The following is a 20,300-nucleotide window of genomic DNA, read 5'->3' as shown; positions in this document are numbered from 1 at the left end:
TATTATACATCTGTGTTACTCGGAACATCTAAATGATAACATATATGTGAGTAAAAATGGAGACATGTGGCCAAAATGCAGATGTCTTGAATTATATTGATGTTTGGTAAGATATGGATTTAAATTCTAATAAAATGATAGCCATAAATAAAAATCTAATAGTTTTATATCAAAAACCGTTTATCCAATTTTGAATAATTAATGTTATGTTGGTGCAATACATAAATACATTCTTCTTCTACTCATTATTGCCATTACAGTATAAGACTGTCTAAAACCTATTTGGGTCAAGGTAATAAGTATGCACTGCTTTTTCACTCTATAAAAGGTCATTAATTCTCAAGCAACTTTTTATTGCTTTTTAAAAATAGGTACTCTGTTAGATTTTTCCCAGTGATCTGGGGTCCTGCCAATCCTCCACAGATATTCACATGTTATCATTCTTGGCTCTGTGATTACATCAATTATTTTTTTGGCAAATCCAAGGTAGAGTTGGTCAAGCTCAACTAACACAAAATATGTAACACTCCGAAGTAAATTGTAGGCCAGTTCAAATTCTGCTGTCACTTTAACTTTTATCTTAGTCTTCTTAGTTTAGGCACCTCTCTATAGTTACTTTGTTTTATGATCAGGCACTTCTAACACACATGAAACTGCCAAGAGGCTCAGGGAACAATTTAAACTCATCTAAAGCTCTTAACACTGCTAAATCCTATTTGATCCATGAAGAATAATTAGCAAGGTCGTGGGAACTTGTATGGGAATTTATCTATTTACAGTTAGGTCTGCCTGTTTGTGAACAGCCAGATGAAGTATTAAGCAAATTCAGGTAAGCATTTAGAGCAACTCTAAAATGGCTATATAGTTTCTTAGTTCAGGGTGATAGATATGAACTACATTGCCTTCTCTCCATTCTAAATTCCGATTGAAATGACCACACATATAAAAATAAATAAATCCTTGGCAGCACTTGAAACAAACCAGAAAAAGGGAGGAGAAAAGGGGTGGACATTAGTACACCAGAAAGTTTGATGAAATCTTAGAAGGTAGGAGGCAGATTGGACTTTATTGTTCGATAAACTCCAGAAGAGTAAATCACAACTCAAAGTACACGCATAGAAAATAGTAGCAGAGGTATAATCACTTTTCTTAAAAGATCTCTTGAGAGACTCCAAACAGGGACAGCTAGAAGTTGACCAGGGACAGCAATAAGGGTTTGTAACTGGAAGACCATCGTAAAAGCAGCTGGACTAGGCAACTTCTCTCTTTTCTCTGGATATGGAGCAGCTGGCTTATTTGGCGGTTGTAGTGCCCCAAGCCTGTTTATAAAAAGCCACTTGTCAACCGGGTTCATACCTCTACACAGAGCCTAGAGGCAGCTCCCCCATTCAGTACAGCGACCTTTGTTTAAAATGGTCCTTTTGACCTGAAAGGATACTCATGCCAGCTATCTAAATTAATAAACATAACCCTGTGCTCAAATTTTAGTTGTCAACCTAAAATTAGCAGACAGTTAAGAGAAACTGAGTAGAAAAAAAAGGACAATGGCGAATAAACAAAATTGACCACAAAAGAGACAGTTACAATAGAACCAATAAAAGAAAACATTAAAAATTTCTATTAATATCCTCAAAATTTCAAGAATATAGTATATTTGTAATATTTAAAAAGACTGCTATGAGTTTTTGAAAATAAAAAAATACAATCATCTAAAAATAAATTAAACAGTGGACTAAACATTAGCAAGCAAAGACTAAAGTTTAATTTAGAAGATGGAATTAATAAAATTTTTCATAATGGGAAAAAAGTGTGAGCAAAAAGTTATTTCAAGAAATATAAAGCTGCCTAGCAAGTGTGGCTCAGTGGACTGAGCATCATTTCATGCACCAAGAGATCACGGGCTGAATTCCTGATCCGAGCACATACCTGGGTTTCGGGCTCAATCCCCAGTAGCAGGGGTGCAGGCGGCAGCTGATTGATGTTTCTCTCCCATCGGTGTTTCTCTCATCGATATTTCTTTCGTGCTCTCTCTCTGAAATCAATAAAAACACATTTTAAAAATGAAATGTAAAGCCTCAATGCTCAAAATGTGGTCCACACACCAGCAGAATCAGCAAAATCATAGGCCTCCCCCAGATCTATTGAATCATAATCTTAATTTTAATAAGATCCCAGGTGTTTGTACGCATTAAAATTTGAGAAGCACTGATATAGTGCATAGATCCAGAAGGTCCAAAACTTATCAAAAAGGTGATTTATAAGAAAACAATATAAACAATGAAGGAGTTAGAATAACCAAAGAAATAACAAAAGAAAATAGATAATAACATTTTCTCAAACTGGAAAAAATGTCAACCCCCAAATTCACAAACCCATCTAAAAATCAAGAGAAGGAAACAACAATAGTAGACACATCTTTGTAAAATTTCAGAACACTAAGCATGAAGAGAAAAATTCTAAAAACTTTCAGAGAGGAAAAAGAGTGTTTCCTCAAAAAGTCATGATCACCAGACTGGTATCAATATCTTATTAACAACATAGGCTATTAAAAACTATAAAGCAACTTTAAACCTAGAATTCTATATCAAATGTAGTTATAAATAGGACTTAATTGAAGAATAAAGGCATTTTTAGACATGAAAGGACTCAAAAAATTTTCCTCTCATATACCTTTTCTAAAGGAAGTATTATTAGAATATACTTCAGTAATATGAAAAAATAATCTAAGAAAGAGGAAGAAAATGCATCTAAGAACAGTTTAATATAATCCAGTGGTACACTGAAAGAAATTTCAGCATGAACAGTAGGCCACAAAAGTAATGAGCATAAAAAAAGATTTATATTAGTTGGAGGTGGGTTTTCCCATGCACATTAGATGGTAGTGTGCATGGGAAAACAGATGTAAAAGAAAGTCATGGTAAATATTAAGCAAGCTAAAATGTGATATTGTTTTGAATAATTATTGATATATATAATATGTATAATATAAATTTTGTTTCTTTATTATTATATTCATAATTAATAAGTTATATTATATATTAATCCTTTTGGACTTTAGTGCTTAGAACTACATAGGATTACATTGCTTTCTCTATGTGCCTTGTCATACACGATTCTAGAAAAAGTAATATTCTTCATTTTTAAATACTGATTATTTCATAAACTTATATTTTTATCAAACTTATACAATTCATAAAACACATTGAATACATAACTAAAATGTAAATGGTACAAATGGAATGATACCAGTGCATAAGTGCAAATTATGATGATAATAATAATGATATTTATGTATATTTTGCTCTAAACTGTAAAAATATAAAATACAATGATTCAGTTGCGAGAGAAGTCGGTGGGGATAAGAAAAAAAGAAAAATTGTAGGTGCACTGATTTCTTCATTTCGTCTAGTATAGAGGAAATGGAGCCAGTCTAAAGCTGGTGATTGAAAACCATAGAGGATAATATCAAGCAGTAAAGATAACTAATAGAAAAGCTAAAACAAACAATAACAACACCAAAACCAAAACACACCTGAGACAGAGGGGAAAAGTAAGAGTACGAATGTATTAAAGTTTTTATCTTTCATCTGGAAACCAGCAGATATTGTCTGAAGTCTTAACAAAACCAAGAGTACAATGTTATTTAGAAATATGATGCTAAATATCAGAATAGCTAAAAAGAAAAGCAATCAAAGTTGTCTTTGGAAACCTTTGGAGATCAGTAGAGGACAGTGGGGATAAATTTACGTTTTATCCATTTCCCATCTCTACAAGTTTGAATATTTTAACCATTACATATGTAATATTTACATATATTAGATATGTAGTTACCACTAAGCCGAATAAGGACAGAAAATTTACTAGTAATTTGGTTGATTCAGTACATTTTTTGAGCATCTACTATGTGTGCTCTTATGCTAAGCACTGGGTCTATAACATTGAGCCAAACATGGTAGAGCTTATCATGATAGAGCTTATTGTCTACCAATAAAGACAGACATTAAATAAATAATTACACAAGTAATTGTTCATATACTTGTGTTATATACGGTAAAGAATATGTGTATAATGAGAAAATATAATGGTAATTTAAACCTGAGAGACCAGACTGCTTTGGGCAAAGTTGTATCATAAGCAGTATAACAAAATTTGATTTCTTGGTACTGACATATAAAGGCTATTGGATCCACAGAAAATAATCAGTAAGAGACACAAATGTTCAACTAAAGGCAACTAAAATAGCTCCCACTTAAGCTAAGTTCTGTCTTTTATTCAATATAACTCAAGTCAGAAATAAAAGCATTTACAGATTTTCATTGTTTTAAGTTTTCTGAACTTTAGAAATTTCTCCCCCAAATGAATCAAATCACTTAAAAAATTTTTTCCAAAAAATAATATATTGAAAGCTGACAATTTGGCAATCTGCTGTGAGGCAAGGTGAAGATCAACCCACTTTAACATTAAAAAAAAAAAGCAGATTTTTTCAGAGCTGTCAAGAACTTCAAGTTGTGAAGGAAGTAATTTGATCTCCTGCACTTAAAAACTATTTACTTACCCATTTCCATCAGCATTCACTCACATAAACTAAGTGTGAGGGCCAGAAAGCACATTTTTATTCAACCTGTATCCAACTGGGATATGGAATAGAGTGTGAGAGAGCTGTGGGTCTTCTGATGTGACCAGAGGGCTGGCCAGCCAGGGAGGCCTGACCTGAGCAGAAGAGGAGTTTCAAGGGGCACAAAAGGAGAGTACATTAGATAGTTAGAAGACCATTTTATAATGTAATAGAACTGTCATTACTGGCCCTTAAAACAGTCTGGGTTTTCTTAGGTGCCATGGCAAAATTAAGATGGTCAAGCCAATTGTCACCTACTGGGACCCCAGAATGGAAAACTCATTGCATACAATGAACCGACAGCACCCTCCTTACATCTACCCAACTGAGATTCCTATGCCATCCTGTCTGCACTCACACACTCCCCAGCTTTCATGCCCATTCTCAGTGGTTCTGGATTGGCAACCTCTTAAGTTCATGCATTTAATCAGACTGGGACACTTTCTGACTGGTTGTTCCTTTGGAAAGTATCAATTAATGTCTATTTCAACCCCAAAAGTCTATAGGTACAGATTCACTGGATAGAATACATGGAACGAGTTTATTCTTGTGCCATCCAAGCAAAGTCAACTAAGCAAGAAATTTATCCCACAAATAAAGTTATTTCAACCAGTACACTATTGTTCTTGAAATGCAAATTTAATAATAGGTGAATCAAAGACATTTAACATTTAAAAAGTCAACAGATATTAGATTGCTAATTGCCTCTATGTGCTTCCCGATTTTGGAAATTTTACCAAACCACTAGAAAACTAAAATTAGGACAATAATTTCAAAGAAGGTCAAATTTCAGATTGACTTCCTTGGGAACCCCAAAAAGAAAGCAGTATTTATTTGTATTTATCAATGTTAGTTTGTTTTTTCTTTTGGGGGGATAAAATGTATTTGGTTTATTAAATCCCTTCCAGTCTTAAGTCTTACATTAACACCAATAATTTTCTGCTTTGGAGAGCACCTGGTATTTTATAATAGCGTGTTCCAGAATCATCTTAGAAACATGAGCTCAGCATTTACTACATGCCAGTACCCTAAATACTTACATATACTAACTCATATAATACTCATACATTCCTAGAAGGTTAATGTACAGAGGGGCCTACCTTTAGGAAAGGTAGATTTGGTTAATATCCAAAGTCACACAGCTAAAGAAGTGGTGGAGATGGCGTTTAAACCCAAGCAGTCTGTCCCAAGAACTCTAGTGTAAAAAGCATATCTTGTAAGTAAGTATCGTATTTTTACTTTGACTATCATTATTGTTTCATCAACTTCTATCTTGAGAGTAGGTGAGCCTCAAGTGTCAATGATTCCTCTACCTCTTGAACATTCTCTCTCTTCCCCTTGGCTCTACCTGCATTTCCGGCCTGCCTGTCAAATAGTTAATGATCTGCACGCAAACACTTATGTGAACTAGTGGAGCTCAGCCTTTAAAAGGATCCTAGGGGAATCCTTTAAAGACTCCTTCACAATATGAATAATCACCCCCTAATTTATTCATCTGTAAAATGAATTTCTTCATTTTACAGATTTTCTTCAGACACGGCCACCTTGAATCATGTTGTTTTAGCTCTTCTCAGATGCATCTGCATTGCTTTGACACTGTGATCCAAGAAATCTGATTATTACAACAACCGTTCTCCTTTTAGAGTGTGCAAAAATGAAAGGTATGCGGCACAAAAACTCTTTGTTAGAGAATATTTCTCACAAAATGGAGATGTTAGCTCCTCTTACTTGCTTGGAATGCTTATTTGTTCAGACACAGGACAGTGAAAATAAAGTATAAGAGTCCAGAATATTACTTTATTTCTATTAATTTTAATTTTGTCAAGCCAAACCGTTTCCATAAAAGATAAAATTAAACTTTTATATCAACTCACTACTCACTTTAATGTCAAGAAATTTTCTGTTCTATATGCTTTTTAGACTTTTAAGTAAATTTCAGCCAGTCCTGATTGCTATAATCACCTCTTTCACGGACCTACCAGCTCTGAGAGTCCCATCCATCCTTTGGCAGGTTCAGTTTTCTGACTTCAACAACAAAACCAGACTAAAGCATATCTCTGGGTATTTTAAGCAAAAACTAAAGCGATCCAAGAAGGCAGACATTCCAAAGTTGCCACCAAGTCAATCAATGATAAATGAAAGCACAACTTGACATTAGAAGCATATAATGGCTTTTGTCTCAATTGCTGAACCCCACGTTTTGATCTGGAGTACTCACTTCAAGCTCGAGGTTGAAATTTAGCTCTTCTGTTGTAATAGAAAACTATCCCAATTAATGGCCAGCGCTGGAGATAAACATTAATGTGAATAACCTATTCACTTCCCCCTGAGGTCTCTGAAACACATTTTTTAAACTCTTCCATGTGATCCGGATCATGTTATGGATTTGTTAACTTTGCGATACATTCGATTGAAACATCATAATTCTTTCCATGACAACAGTGTCTGATGTTACAGATGCCCAACCAGCAAGGTCAAGAGTTGACAGATGGATGCTTGGAGCCACGTAATTACAATTCCCAAACCATTTTAAAGAATGTAACCGAAGAAAGGTAGACGCTGGACTAAAACACACCAAACAATAAAAAGCACAAAAATAATTGCTTCAAATTTAATGAATCTTTCTTTGATATGACAACCAATCCAAGAATCTCTGAATTCTCTTTCTCCTGTAAAAGTCAAAACACTTTTTAGATGGTAGCAGTTTATCTAAATTACTGTTTTTTCTCCATCGGTCTTTAGGCTTAATCTCATTTGCTTTTATGGATATGGTAACCCTTCTGAATAGCTTTTAACCTTTTAAAAGTAGCCTTGACCCAAAGAGCCTAAAAAATTTTTAATACAATATTGAATAATAAAAATTGAACAATTGAGTGCTTTTCTTCCCAGCGGTCTGCATGCGGTACTCCAAGCGCTACAGCAGGCTTTCTGCTGGAATAAAATAATTAAAATACCTGTATAGAGCTGGATTCTAGCAGAAACCTTCAGCTTTGACCTCTGTTTCATTGGCTCCATTGTTCCTCCTGCCACCACAATATCCTGGCTTTCTCTCTTCCAAAGAGAGCGTGTGCTTTCTCCTGCAGCACGTCCACTTCTGAGGGCTCTTGCTTCAAGTGCCCAGTGCATCGTTATGGTAAAGTTAAGAAATCCTCAGCCTACGATTGTCTCTTTCAATCACATAGCATGTAGATAACTTCATCACTAACTGGTGTAAACCCAGCCTTTTGTTTGTTTTGTGGGGGGTTTTCTGGGGCATTTGCTATATTGAGTGTGGTAAGATGTAGGACAACATCATCCACAAATAAATTCACTTAAAAAAATCTGTATTGTGCTGTTTAATTAAAAAATTAAAAGGAAAAAAATGGCAAGATGGCATTCCTGCCAGCCTGTGAGATGGGGTAGGAGGCTGGCCTCCAGCCCAATGCCAGGTCGGCGGGCTCCTGGTGAGAGCTGGGAGAAGGAGAGGAGGCCCTTCCCCAGGAGGAGCCACTCCTGACCCCTCGGACCTGGACGTGCCTCAGAGCCACCCTCCTGCGCCCGGAGCTCAGGAAGACCTATTGTTGGGAATGTCAGTCAGCTGACATTCTGCCTCCTGCTTTCTCTATCTGAAAGGGGATCTGCATTTTCTAAGCCAGTTGGCAGCAGGCGCCCCAAACAGCGATGCACTGCAGGCCGCTGTATGGACTGTCACCCTGTGATAAGTGTGCCAGCTCAGTGGTGCACAGGTTTTCAGATACCCTCCCTTGGGCTATCAGTCTCCTCCTCCTCCCCCACGCCCCTCGCACACGCTGAGCATCAGGCTCTCGGGCTCACTTCTCAACATCGTTACAATAACCCATCCCGGCCAGTGATGCTTAAAATTGAACCATGGTTCAGGGGAGCAGTAGGTCCTCCCTGCAAGCACCCTCATGTGTTAAACAGCCATGCCAGGTAGCGCTCTGCCTTCTCAGAATCGACTACTTATGGAGACCATCTGTCAATGGAAGTTAGTTTTTATGCAAGTCCCCTAACCTCGCATTTGAAGGATAAACAAACTTGCACTTGCATACTTTTCCTTAAAAGCAGTATTTCCCTAAATGCCCGTGCTAGCTGCCTGCTTCCTCGTGGGCGAAACAAGCCCAGGGCGGGGCCCCTCTGGTACCTCCAACGTGACGGCGAATGTGCAGCTGAGACTTGCCATGCCGGGCCCTTTAGATGGTTGGAATTATTTCATTTGGCACCGTGATTGCCTCAAATGATACATATTTTCAGAGAGAAAAACACTGCAAAAGTAAACTCAAACCAACAGAGACATTTATTCTCTAGGCTTAAAATTAATTTCCTGTATTTCTCTGGCTTTAAAAAAAAAAAAATCTGTTGAAACTGCAACCTTATGAGAGGAAAAAAAATCAGAAACTATTTCTTTTACACTGAGCCCAGTATCAGATGAAATGGAAATGTAAGGATTTCCTTAGCGTGAACCCACTGGAATTCTGCAGCTGAGAACCGAGGTCTGCAGGCTGTTTTAGGTTAAGACCTTGCTCCATTCCATGTTAGGTAATCAGATGTCATTTAGGCAAAATAAATGGGAAGTACTCAGGGAATCAGAAGAGGTGAAAGAGCAGAATCTGGTTTGGATAAAAGTTTAATTCTTCAGTTCCAAGAGGCATAGCCCTTCGAAGATGCTGAGCAAAGTCAGACAGGAGTGGCGGAGTAATGAAGATGGATGCAGCTTGTTATCAGCAAGCCGTTTACTAGGGCTTGACATAACCTTAAACATTGCAGATAGCTCAATGGCACTTGCCACTAAAGCCCTAATTAATGAATAGCAGGCCCTAAATTAACAATGTGCATTTACAGATGAATTCTGGGCACTCATTAAATGATGTTCAAATACCAAGCAGAAACTGTTGGCTTATTCCTGCTGGGCTGCTCCATCCACTGGGTGTTTGGGAGGAGTTTCCACCAGGGCTGTCCTGTCTCCTAGGCCGGGAGGCCAGCTGTGGAGAGGAGAGGGACACGGTCCTTAGGGGGCACTGGGCAGAGAAGCGAGCGCAGCTTTGAGTGGTGACACCTGTGCTGCCAGTTAGAAGGGGTCAGAAATGATCTCATATGTAGTTGGTGCTGCCAATAAAAGTAAAAAAAAAAAAAAAAAAAAAGTTTGAATTCTAACCAACTCTACCAAGGACAGAATGAGGCTTTTTGGAGCGCGGCCCCACCATGCACTTTCGTGGGCGGGCTGGAATGTTCTCTGGGGGAAGAAGGTTTAGACAATGTGTAGATTTGGTTGGCGAAAGCTTCATTAATAAACAATTAGGGGCTTGTGGTGAGGGAGCAGGGGAGCAGGGGTTGGCTGGCACTAGTGCTGACTGCCCCTTGCACCGAAAGGGAGGCCCAGCCCTAAAGCTGAGGCACAATGACCAGAGCCAACCCAAAATGCTTTCTGCAGCAAACAGTAGCCAAGCTAATTATCTAACTCGTTTTGGTGGGGGATTTCCTCTTGATTTCAAGGAATAAAATAGGGAGCTGTGGACTTGTAACAAGGATGTAGCCCTACGGGAAGGTATATATGTGACTATTAAATAATACTGCTTTCAACTAGCACAGAAGTAAAACAAAGACAGAAGCCAAGTGTGAGTAAGAAATTGGAAAGTCAATTAAGTGGAAAAGAAACATTCTAAAAACTTTTGTGAGAGGTGGCAATAAAAGGGGTTCTTGCAAAGCTCTGGTGAGGAGTGGAGTGGATTTAAGAGGAGAAGATGTTCAGGAAACATCTCCTTTTGAGTGATGTCTGCTCTGGCTAACGTCCTGGACAGGGCTCTTCTGTTGAGGGGGAAACTTCCCAAGGTTTAGGGGCTGTCACTCTCCGGAAGCATCCATGCTAAAGAAAGCACAGCTGCCCGGTGAGGGCACAGGGCAGAAGTTGTGTAAGAGCCCGTGCAAATTCCCCACATCACAGTGCCAAGGTCCATGTATGGTCAAAAGCAAAGGCCTTCTCCTGTTTCTGTGGATCATTCTCACACCAGGCTTTTCAAAGTTGGATTTGTGTATGTTCAGGGATGGGTATTCCCCAGGCCCCACAGAGGTAGTATAAAAGCAAACCAGTTAGCCAAAGGAGAGAAAAAAAATAACCCTTAATTTTAAAATGCCAAAGGGAGTTTTGTTGGGGCAAAGGCTAGGGCTCGGGGGTCTGTGTTTTGCGTGCCTGCCACCTAAATATTCCTAAGTAATTAATGGGTAGGAATTGAACTAAGTGAGGGGAAAACAGGTGTTTCTCTTTTCCCAAGGGCATCTCTCATTTATTATATATCTAGTCAAAAGTTTTTTTTTTTGAGCAGACTTTGTCACATACAGCTAAACAGAAGCTGTGCTAAAAAGAACCCTAAGCAATCATTTTAAGAGCTGCCCTCATTCCACATTGTGTGACTGAATACAAATCCTTTATTCTTCCCAGTTTGATGATGAGATGGAGATTTAACCTCTGCTTGCCATCATTATCAGTTCACTGCATTTCTGAGTCTAAACCACAAAGCTCCTGACAATGTAAGTTCCTGGATGTTTGCCCTTGCCCGATTCCCCCCACGCCCAAAGCAGTCCAAACATAGAGCTTACTGGGAGAGAAGAAGATCAATGGGAAACAGTTTCTCATTACAACATTCCCCTCGATTTCTCAGAACTCCATCCACAGGGTCTCCAGTCCCAGTGGTCATACAATTAGGGAGGAAAAAAAAAAGTGAAATTCAGACAGTAAAAGAGAATGAGCAAGGGAGAGACGCAAATCACAGCATCTTTTTCTGCCTCCATTATAAGCTGCATAGCCCAGCTCATCATAGCATATGTGTGTAGGCTGCATTTCCTCAGGTTTCAAAAGTCTGATGGTTCAATGATAAATGTATGCCACAATGGAGCAACTAAAGAACTATCCTTTATAGAACAGTCACTGGCAAAATTTCAAGATTCCCTAGCCCATTTTCTGAATCAAAGGGTTCCTGGGGTATATCATGTGTCCAAAATCACTGCAAGTGTCCTCTGTTTCCATAGTATGGTGTTTTCTCTGTCATTCCTGACTCCCAGAATGACTCTCCAGATGTTATAACTGACATCAATGTTCAAGCCAGATATTTCTACCCGAATAGCCTCTTTTAAGAGTCTGACCTTGGCCTGTGGAAGTTTTCCCCGACCTACATAAAAGGAACCCAGACTTTTCCAGTCTAACATATTATCTAGGAAGTTAAAGGCTAGTCACTTATTCATTGGAGGGTCTACTCCTTAGGGGACACATCATCAACCCCCAACCTGACAGCTATAAATTGTCTCTTCTGACCACAGAGCATTTCATCAGCTATTTGTGCCAGCCCAGATTGTCATATCGAGGTAAGCCCACATTGGCTGACTTTAGTAGAAGCTCTTACTCTCAGATCCTCAAATTAACATGGCCAAGTGAAAAAATTTTACCCAAAGTCTTGCTATTGCATACAGGATAATATATTAACCCAGATGTTAACCTTATCTTGTAGGAGTGCCTCTTGCATTTAGATCAAGCATAACAGAAGTTTACTTCTCATTCAAATAAATAAATAAATAAATAAATAAATAAATAAATAAATAAATAAATCTAGAATGGTGCTCTTTTGAGTAAGGATTTCCATCTTAACAGCTCTATTGCCTTCAACACATGGCCCCCAAGGTCACCATGCCCTTTTGCATCAAACTGAAAGAAGGGAAAAGAGATGTACAAACATTCCTTAACCCCTCTGACTAAGCATTAACATCCGTGTACAATCCATTGGTGAAAACCAATTGCATGATCCCTCCTAGATATACTAGTAAGGGGTAGAGAGCTAAAGATATAGTTCATGGCTAGAAAATCATCTCTCAGCAATAACTTTACATGTTGGAAGAGGAAGCACAAATGTTGAGGAGAGCCAGGCATCTCTGCCAGAACATTAGACTAATACTGGTATATATCTTAACAAAAGAACTCTAACAGTATATATTTCATTTCAATTTGCCCTTATTTTGCTTACTTATGTTTTAGCTATATTATCCCTTTTAGTTCTTACCATAAACTAAAATGAGACAGGTCAGATATTATTATTCCACTTTCAAAGAGATAATGTAAAGAATCTTTTAAAACTTGTTTGAAGAATTAACATAAGCTAAGGAAGATAATGTTAGAGAAAAAGGCAGAATAAGGACTTCGAAAAATCTGCTCCTTCATAAAAGCCAACAGAACAAAAAGCAAAAACTTTTCAGGAATCTGGAAATTAATCGAAAGCTTGCAACAAGGAATTTTTACTCAATAATCTCTATAAGAAAAACAAACTATATGGTGTTTTAAGTTCCATCCCTTTCTTCTCAGTGCTGATATACACTTGAAAACTAACAGCCTCACAATTTCAGTAAATATGAGCAGTCTAGCAGCTACTGGTGGGTTCCCAGAGAGCTGTTATTATTTGACCAGTTCAGTTTTCTACCAACTCTCATGTGAAGGGTTGTCTTTATTTGAACTGACTCAGGCATATTAAGTAAGAATTCTATACCCAGCCAAACTATCCTTTAAAAAAAAAGAGAGAGAGAGAGAGAGAAAAGTAAATAAATAAAACATTCCCAGGTGGACAAAAACTGAGAATTTGTCACTAGCTGACCTACCTTATAAGAAATACTAGAGAGAGTTCTTCATGAGAAAATTAAAGGACACTTGACAGTAAATAAAACCTACATGAAGAAATGGAGAGCATTAGTAAAGATAAATATAGGTACAGAGGTAAATATAAAGGCATTATAAAGTCTTTGTAATTATTTTCTTCTATAACATTTTAAATACAAGTGTATAAAGTAATAATTATAAATCTTTTGATAGATAAATAATGTATAATGGAGTAATTTGTATAACAATAATATGACAAAGGAGAAAGGAGGAAATTCAGCTAGGAACAAAGTTTTTATAAATTATTGAAATTAAGTGGGTATTAAAATAAACTAAATTGTGATAAATTATGATGTTAAGTGTAATTCCCATGGAAAACATTAAGAAAATAACTCCAAAATATAGCAAAAGGAGCAAAGGGATTAAGATGCCACACTTGAAACTATGTAACTCAGAATTTATTAGTGAAAATAACATAGGAACAGAAAAAATATAAGACATATAGAAAACAAATAGAAAAATGGAAATCCTACATTATCAGTTAGTACATTAAATGTAAATGAATTAAACATTCCAATAAAAAGACAAAGATTGGCAGAATGTATTTAAAAAAACCATGATCTTACTCAAGAGAAATATAGAGGATATAGGTTATTGGGTTATCACATAATTCTGACTCTCATAAATAGATTGTTCCATGTATGCCAACCAATAGGAACCTTGTGAAGTTATAACCATATGCAAGCATGATCAGTGTTTGGACACCATTCGAAGAGACCAGGTCAAGTTACGCCATCAGAACCAGACTCTGCTTAAGCAGAAGACCTAATAGTAGTTTCCAACCCTGGCTACCCCTCAGAATAACCTGGAAATTCCTGTAGTCTAACTCCTAGATATTCTGATTCAATATAGAATATATAGCTAACTCCCTCCACCACACCCCCACATGCACACATGCACACACAGAGATGACATATCTATGTTTTTGAAAAGTTTAGATGAAAAACAAGGCTGAGATTTGTTATGTTAAGACTGTGCATGCAGTCTTAATTGTGAAGAATTAATTGTGAAGAATAAAAACAGTACTGTAAGTAAGCTCCACTGACTGGCTGGCTACATCGTTAAATTTATTATATATATATATATATATATATAAAGTGATAAAGTGAGGGGGAAATTGAAGTATATATATAAACTTCAATTTCCCCCTCACTTTTTATTCATGGGGGAAAATTGTATCATAGAAAAAGAAACCTGTGATTTAAAAAATCAAACATACTTGAAATCAAAACTCTACTCCACATGTCACTTGTTTGTAATCTCCATAAATACTAAACATGTCAGCCTTGGTTCCTCATCCATAGAGTGAGAACATCAGTACTTACCCTGCCCACCTCTCAGGGGGAGGATGAAGATGAAAAGGACTGACAAACTCTTCTAAATACATGCTGCTAGAGGAAAATCTGAGGCTTTGTTCTGCAGTCCCCTTGACTTTGGGCCTGCAGCAATTCCTTGGTTCTGTCCTGTAAGTATCCTGGGAGAACGGGTCCTCTTATCCAGCATTTTTGGAAAGGCTGGCTGAGTTTCCTGAGAGAAGACTGCTAAGAAACCTGCCCCCTTTCTGGTGGGTGCCTTCCATTCCCTCTATTCAGCCTCCCCTTTGTGAGACCAGCTTGACAGGCAGGAAAAACATACATCTGTGCACAGTAAAGTTGTCTGTAGATACAGGGGAAATGTTCCCTAGAAATTTTTAATATCATGTAACACTCGTCCTCACATGGCATTACACATAAATTGGACATGCATGGTCAATTCTAGTACAAAATACCACTCCTGTATCCACCACCCCATACTTCCTTTTGCAACTACCTGGTTATCCTTGATTCATAACCACTCACAACCAGCTCTGCCACTGGCTACCCAGCCCCGTGCACTCAATACTTCACTTCTCCCACCAGTAGGAGAGGTTAGAAAAGGCAGGACATGTGGCTTGCCATAAATGGAAAGAGAAATATAGAATTCTCCATAAAAACAGGTCTGTCAATAATTGAGCCCGGCTGGTGTTGCTCAGAGGTTGAGGGTCAATCCAGGACCCAACGGGTCACCTGTTTTATTCCCAGTCAGTAAACATGCCCAGTTGCAGGCTCAATCCCCAGTGTGGAGTATGCAGGAGGCAGCCTATAGATGATGTTTCTCTCTCATCGATGTTTCTCACTATCCCTCTCCCTTTCTCTCTCTAAAAATCAATAAAAACATATTTTTAAACAATTGAGCTTTTATCTTCTCAAATTTGCAATTAATAATCTGTTTTTATCTCACTTGAAATTATTTTCAGAGCATGAAGTAAGGTAATATATGTCAGATGCAGTTTGTAATTTGTTAGGCACTAAATAATCATGTGGTTTAATGGCAGGATCTCAAAGTGGATCAAAAAAATTAGGAAGGAGTAATTCTCATTTCCTGAAGCCTTTTCCCGTGTGTCACATTGTCCTGTTATCATTAATTGTGCACGTGTAAATCATCCTCTTGGACAATAAGCTCCTTCAGAACAGGGATTGTCTTTTTTGTTCAAAATTTTGGTTTTACTAGAGCAGGAGGCACGATCTGACAGTCAGGAGGGCAGGGAATTTTGACTGTTTGGTTTACAGCTATATCCTGTGCACTTTTGACCAGGGCCTGGTACAGAGTAAGCACTCAATAAATATTTGTTGAATAAATGAATAAGAAATGTTGGCTGGAGTGAGTTAAAAATAGGCAAAATTTTATGTAATAAAGTGAAATGGCACTTGTTTTCATCTTTAGAGAGGAGCAAGCAAGACTGGCTGAAGGCATCGTTCTTAGTCTTTGAGATGTCCTCTCTGTATGCCCTTCTCTTACCCTCTCAGAATGTCTCTCCCTCACCCTCCCTGCCTCTCGAGTTTTCTCTCATTCTTTGTTCCCCAGCACATTTCACATAGTTGTATGATTGCTCAAAACCCTTGTCTTACACTCTGGCCCAGATTTTCTTATCAAGCTCCCAGATTGCCTTCACTCTTTAGCCCCTTCCATTTACCCCCTCCCCATTACATTTCCTGTCCTGAAAGGTCATAGCAAAGTTAAGAAATCACTCCCATACATTGTAGGAAGAATATAGCTCATCCTGTATTTTTGTGACCTGTTTCTGGAGTGTTTTCTCTGCCAGGACCCCAACTTCTCTCCCCCAGATCTCCATAGCCTATGCACTACTTCCTCTTCTGCCTTATCATTCGCTATTTACCACTTACCTTACAGGAGGGATGTTATATGACTCAGGGTTCTCCAAAGAAATAGAACCAGTAGGATGTAGATAGAGAAAAATATTAAATATGAGAATTGGCTCATGTGAGTGTGACACTGAGAAGTCCCCACATCTGCAGTCAGAGAGCAGGGGATTCAGGGGAGCTGATAGTGTAATTCCAGTCCAGTCCAAGTCTGAGGGCTTGAAAACCAGGAGAAGTGATGATATACATTCAGTTAGAAGACTGCAGGCTTGAGACCCAGGAAGAGCTGATGTTTCACATCAAGTCTAAAGACAGGCAAAAGCTGGGGTCCCAGTGTGAAGGCGGTCTGGCAGGGTGCATTCTCTCTTACTCCTCTTACTAGGGGCAGGGGCAGCGTTTTTGTTCTATTCAGTTCTTTGACTGATTGAATGAGGCCCACCCTTATTCAGGAGAGCAATCTGCCTTACTCAGTCTTATGATTCAAATGTTAATTTTACCTCAAAACACCCTCATAGACTATCCCAGTTGACCCCAAATTCTATTAATTTCTTATTCTGCCTTAGCCTGGTCGGGACAAGCTCAGGTGTCCGAGGGTCAGGATAACAACGACCCCCTCAGATCTTTAAGGCCTAAGGCAACAGAGCCAAGTCATAAACATCAACACACAGAGGCAGGCGTCAATCTGCCACCACACAGGGGTTTATTACCAGTTCCTAGTGGACCCTAGCACCAGTGCGGCCACCCGGCGATGCACACCAACAAGGACGAAGATGAAAACGGGAGCAGCCGGTCTCCGTCTCGGCGGAGCGTCTCGGGGTCATCTTGCAGAGTGATGTGGAGTGCTCTTCTCTTGGGGCAGGGGACACTGAGTGTCAAAAGTCCGGGCTTTTTATGTGGTCAAGTAAACACGACGGTCCTTATCGGTGGCCGCCAGCTGTGGTGTGCTGTACTGGTGCGATATGGGTCTAGGGTACAAGTTCTGGGCCTTCACTCATTTGGGAAAGCACATTCGGGTTTTGTGGGTCTCACATTGGGTTACAACTTAATATTGAAATATGGGGGTCACTACATACTCATACAATCATAACTATAACATAGACACACCCAGAATAACGTTTAACCCAGTATCTGGGTACTCGGTGGCCCAGTCAAGTTGACAGGTAAAACTAATCAGCACAGTATGAACTTGTCACCTTAGCCACCTGCCTAAATATTCATTGTTTTAGCTTATTGCTTCTCTGAGGCATTTACCATACTTTCTTTTTTTCCCCTAGAACTTAATGATGGCGTCCCAGAGCAGGTGCTGTGAAAAGGAAGATGTTCGCCACTCCCAGCCTCTGCCTTGTCTCACTTCCCAAGCCTGAGGCCCCAAGCCTGCAGGACAACACCTCCCTAAAATGAGCCCCTGGTGCCTGCAGGGAAGCCCTGTGGGGAACCACAATCTCTTTATTCTCCTTCTCTGCTCACCCCTCAGCCTACAAATGTTGACTTTGTGCCTCAAACATATTCACCCTTTTCATTTCTATAACCTACCATGGATGCCTAATGGCTAGGCAGCCCAATCACCAATATTCATGTAGTTATGTAGTTAAATGTGTCAAATAAACGTTATTATAAGTTTTAGTTTGTGCTAAACACTGTGTTCAAGTTCAAAGGATATGGGATGAATAATCAGAAGACTTGAGTTTGAATCCTGGCACCATTACTTGCTAGAAATATGAAAATAAACAAAACAGTGAGTTCATTGAGCCATAGCCTCCATTCACTACTTAAAAAACAAAACAAACAAAAACTTTAAAAAGCCTCTGAAGGACAGGAGTCTCAAGCAAACTCTTCTGGAAAGCCCCAGGAATCAAATAGAAAAGGAAGGAAAGAAACATACCCAAATCAGAGAGGCAAAAATCAAAGAGCAGAAATGGCTGTGCAACTGCTGCAACTAATAGGCAGTGCATTGTCCTTGGAGGAGGCATTTCATTCACCATAGCAGGATAGAGACACTATGCTTTTCAAAAGGCCTTCATTTATCATAAAAATGATATCGGTATCATGCAGACCAGCTGTGAGGCTCTCCCAGGGTGAAAGACACAGGACAAATTGTGTCCGAGTGTGGAGGGAGAAAGGGTCACAACTCTTCCAGTGCAGCCACGTAACCCATGGGGCAGCAACAACAAACCGACCTCAACTCAAACACCCCCAAAGCAAAGGTGGGATCATGGCAGAAGGCATATACAAGGAAAATTCATATCTCTGCTTGATAATGGATGTTCTCTTGTACTCAGAAAGCTTGGGTGAATTATGAAAGACATTTATCACACATTAAAAAATTCCAACATTGGAAAAAATTTATCATCACTAATCAGAAGCTTGAAGCTACAATGTATTTTTCATTATGTGATATGGAAACACATGTGCAACGAGTGGGTGGGTTTCTCTACAACATCAAATCCACACTAGACTACTAGTAATTGGGTTCAGCCAAATACAGGACAGGGCACTCCAGGTCATCAAACATCTTAAAGCTAGAAACAAAAATCATTCCAAATGCTACTTAAATACAATGAAAACTGAAACCCCCATATCAGACAACTTAACTGTTGGTATTGCATTGTGATGAGGGCAATAGGCTTGAACATGACCTAGTCAAATGAAGTTTATGTTCAACCATAAGCAGGATAGATTCCACCTTATACCTATTCTCTCCATCTAAACTCACTGAGGCTTTAAACTCTTAATCGCATCTGCTTCTCCATGTCCTCATCAGGCCTTAATTGTGTCTAACTGATCTCAATTTGTCCCCTAGAACTGGTAAATCACAACTTAATTCAGAAACGCAACAGCGCTCTACCTATCACTGTCTCCTTTGATCCTCTGACAGTCTTGTGGGAGGTGTCAGCCGTGTCAGGAGAAATACTATTGTTCTCCTCTTCTGTTGAAAAAAAAAAAAGTCAAAAAATGGCTATGCCAAGGTATAACCACTGCTAAGAATTAGGGCTGACAGAAGAGCCCAGGTTCCATGACTCCCTAGTCCAGTGCTCCTTAAATATGGAAAAGAACTTCTTAAAGCTTGAGGCTGTGAGACCCTCACAATGTGCTCTGCTGGGACATCTCGTAATTTCCTCTTCAGGAGCTCCTTAAGAATAGCATAAGGGCATATCCAGCTGGAACCATTTACACCGACTGTACAGCCTGGAGGCAGGGGATGGACTTAATGACCCTAGGCTAATCAATTCCTGCTTCCTAACACAAGGAGTGATTGCAAAGTAATGATCCACCAGACCCAGACAAACATCACAGTTATACATTAAATAAAGTTTCTGATTCTTCATTCCATGATAAATGCGTGGTTAATCCTGATTCCTGATCCATCATAAACTGCTCTTCTCTTCAGGGTCACTAAGCGACATTTGACTGTGAGTTGTAGAGGAAGTTGAGCAGGAGAGCTTCAGCTGGAGCGGGTGCAATATTGTAGGTATTGTAAGTGTTCGCATTAATCTGTTGCCATCTGTCTTTATTTTGCTAACCCACTCAATCGGACACCATAAATGTTAACAGACATAAAAATGCTTTTCTTCAACATTAGGCACACATATCTTCTTGCTTCACCTCCTGAATCTCAGACAGCCCTTGATTATCACGGGCAATGCCACGGTGATCCCCCAGCTCCCTGAAGTGGCTCTGAGCAATGATGCCACATTAGGCATTGTTCCAAACGCACAACCAGTTCTTAGGTACCATTTCAGGGCTCTGATGCTCCTGTACTTGGCAGCAAATTTGAGCCCTCTCTTACACAGAAAGATTCGAAATGCAACCGTTCCCT

At 39.0% G+C, this 20,300-nt stretch overlaps 1 long non-coding RNA gene across 2 annotated transcripts; it reads right to left on the bottom strand.

The window, feature by feature from the left end:
* Positions 1–1,984: 1,984 nt before the first annotated feature.
* Positions 1,985–17,338, bottom strand: LOC118677601. 2 transcript variants are annotated; one of them, XR_004974429.1, is made up of 5 exons: positions 17,191–17,338; positions 13,247–13,312; positions 5,716–5,810; positions 4,556–4,710; positions 1,985–2,032 (listed from the first exon to the last, which is right to left on the bottom strand). It is a non-coding gene; the product is annotated as an uncharacterized LOC118677601 (long non-coding RNA). The 2 variants fall into 2 exon arrangements; XR_004974430.1 differs by lacking the exon at positions 5,716–5,810.
* Between the last annotated feature and the right edge of the window lie 2,962 nt (positions 17,339–20,300).

Source organism: Myotis myotis, unplaced genomic scaffold (assembly GCF_014108235.1).
Source record: "Myotis myotis isolate mMyoMyo1 unplaced genomic scaffold, mMyoMyo1.p scaffold_m19_p_2, whole genome shotgun sequence".
NCBI classification, from domain to species: domain Eukaryota; kingdom Metazoa; phylum Chordata; class Mammalia; order Chiroptera; family Vespertilionidae; genus Myotis; species Myotis myotis.
This window is presented reverse-complemented; position numbering and strand designations above follow the sequence as displayed.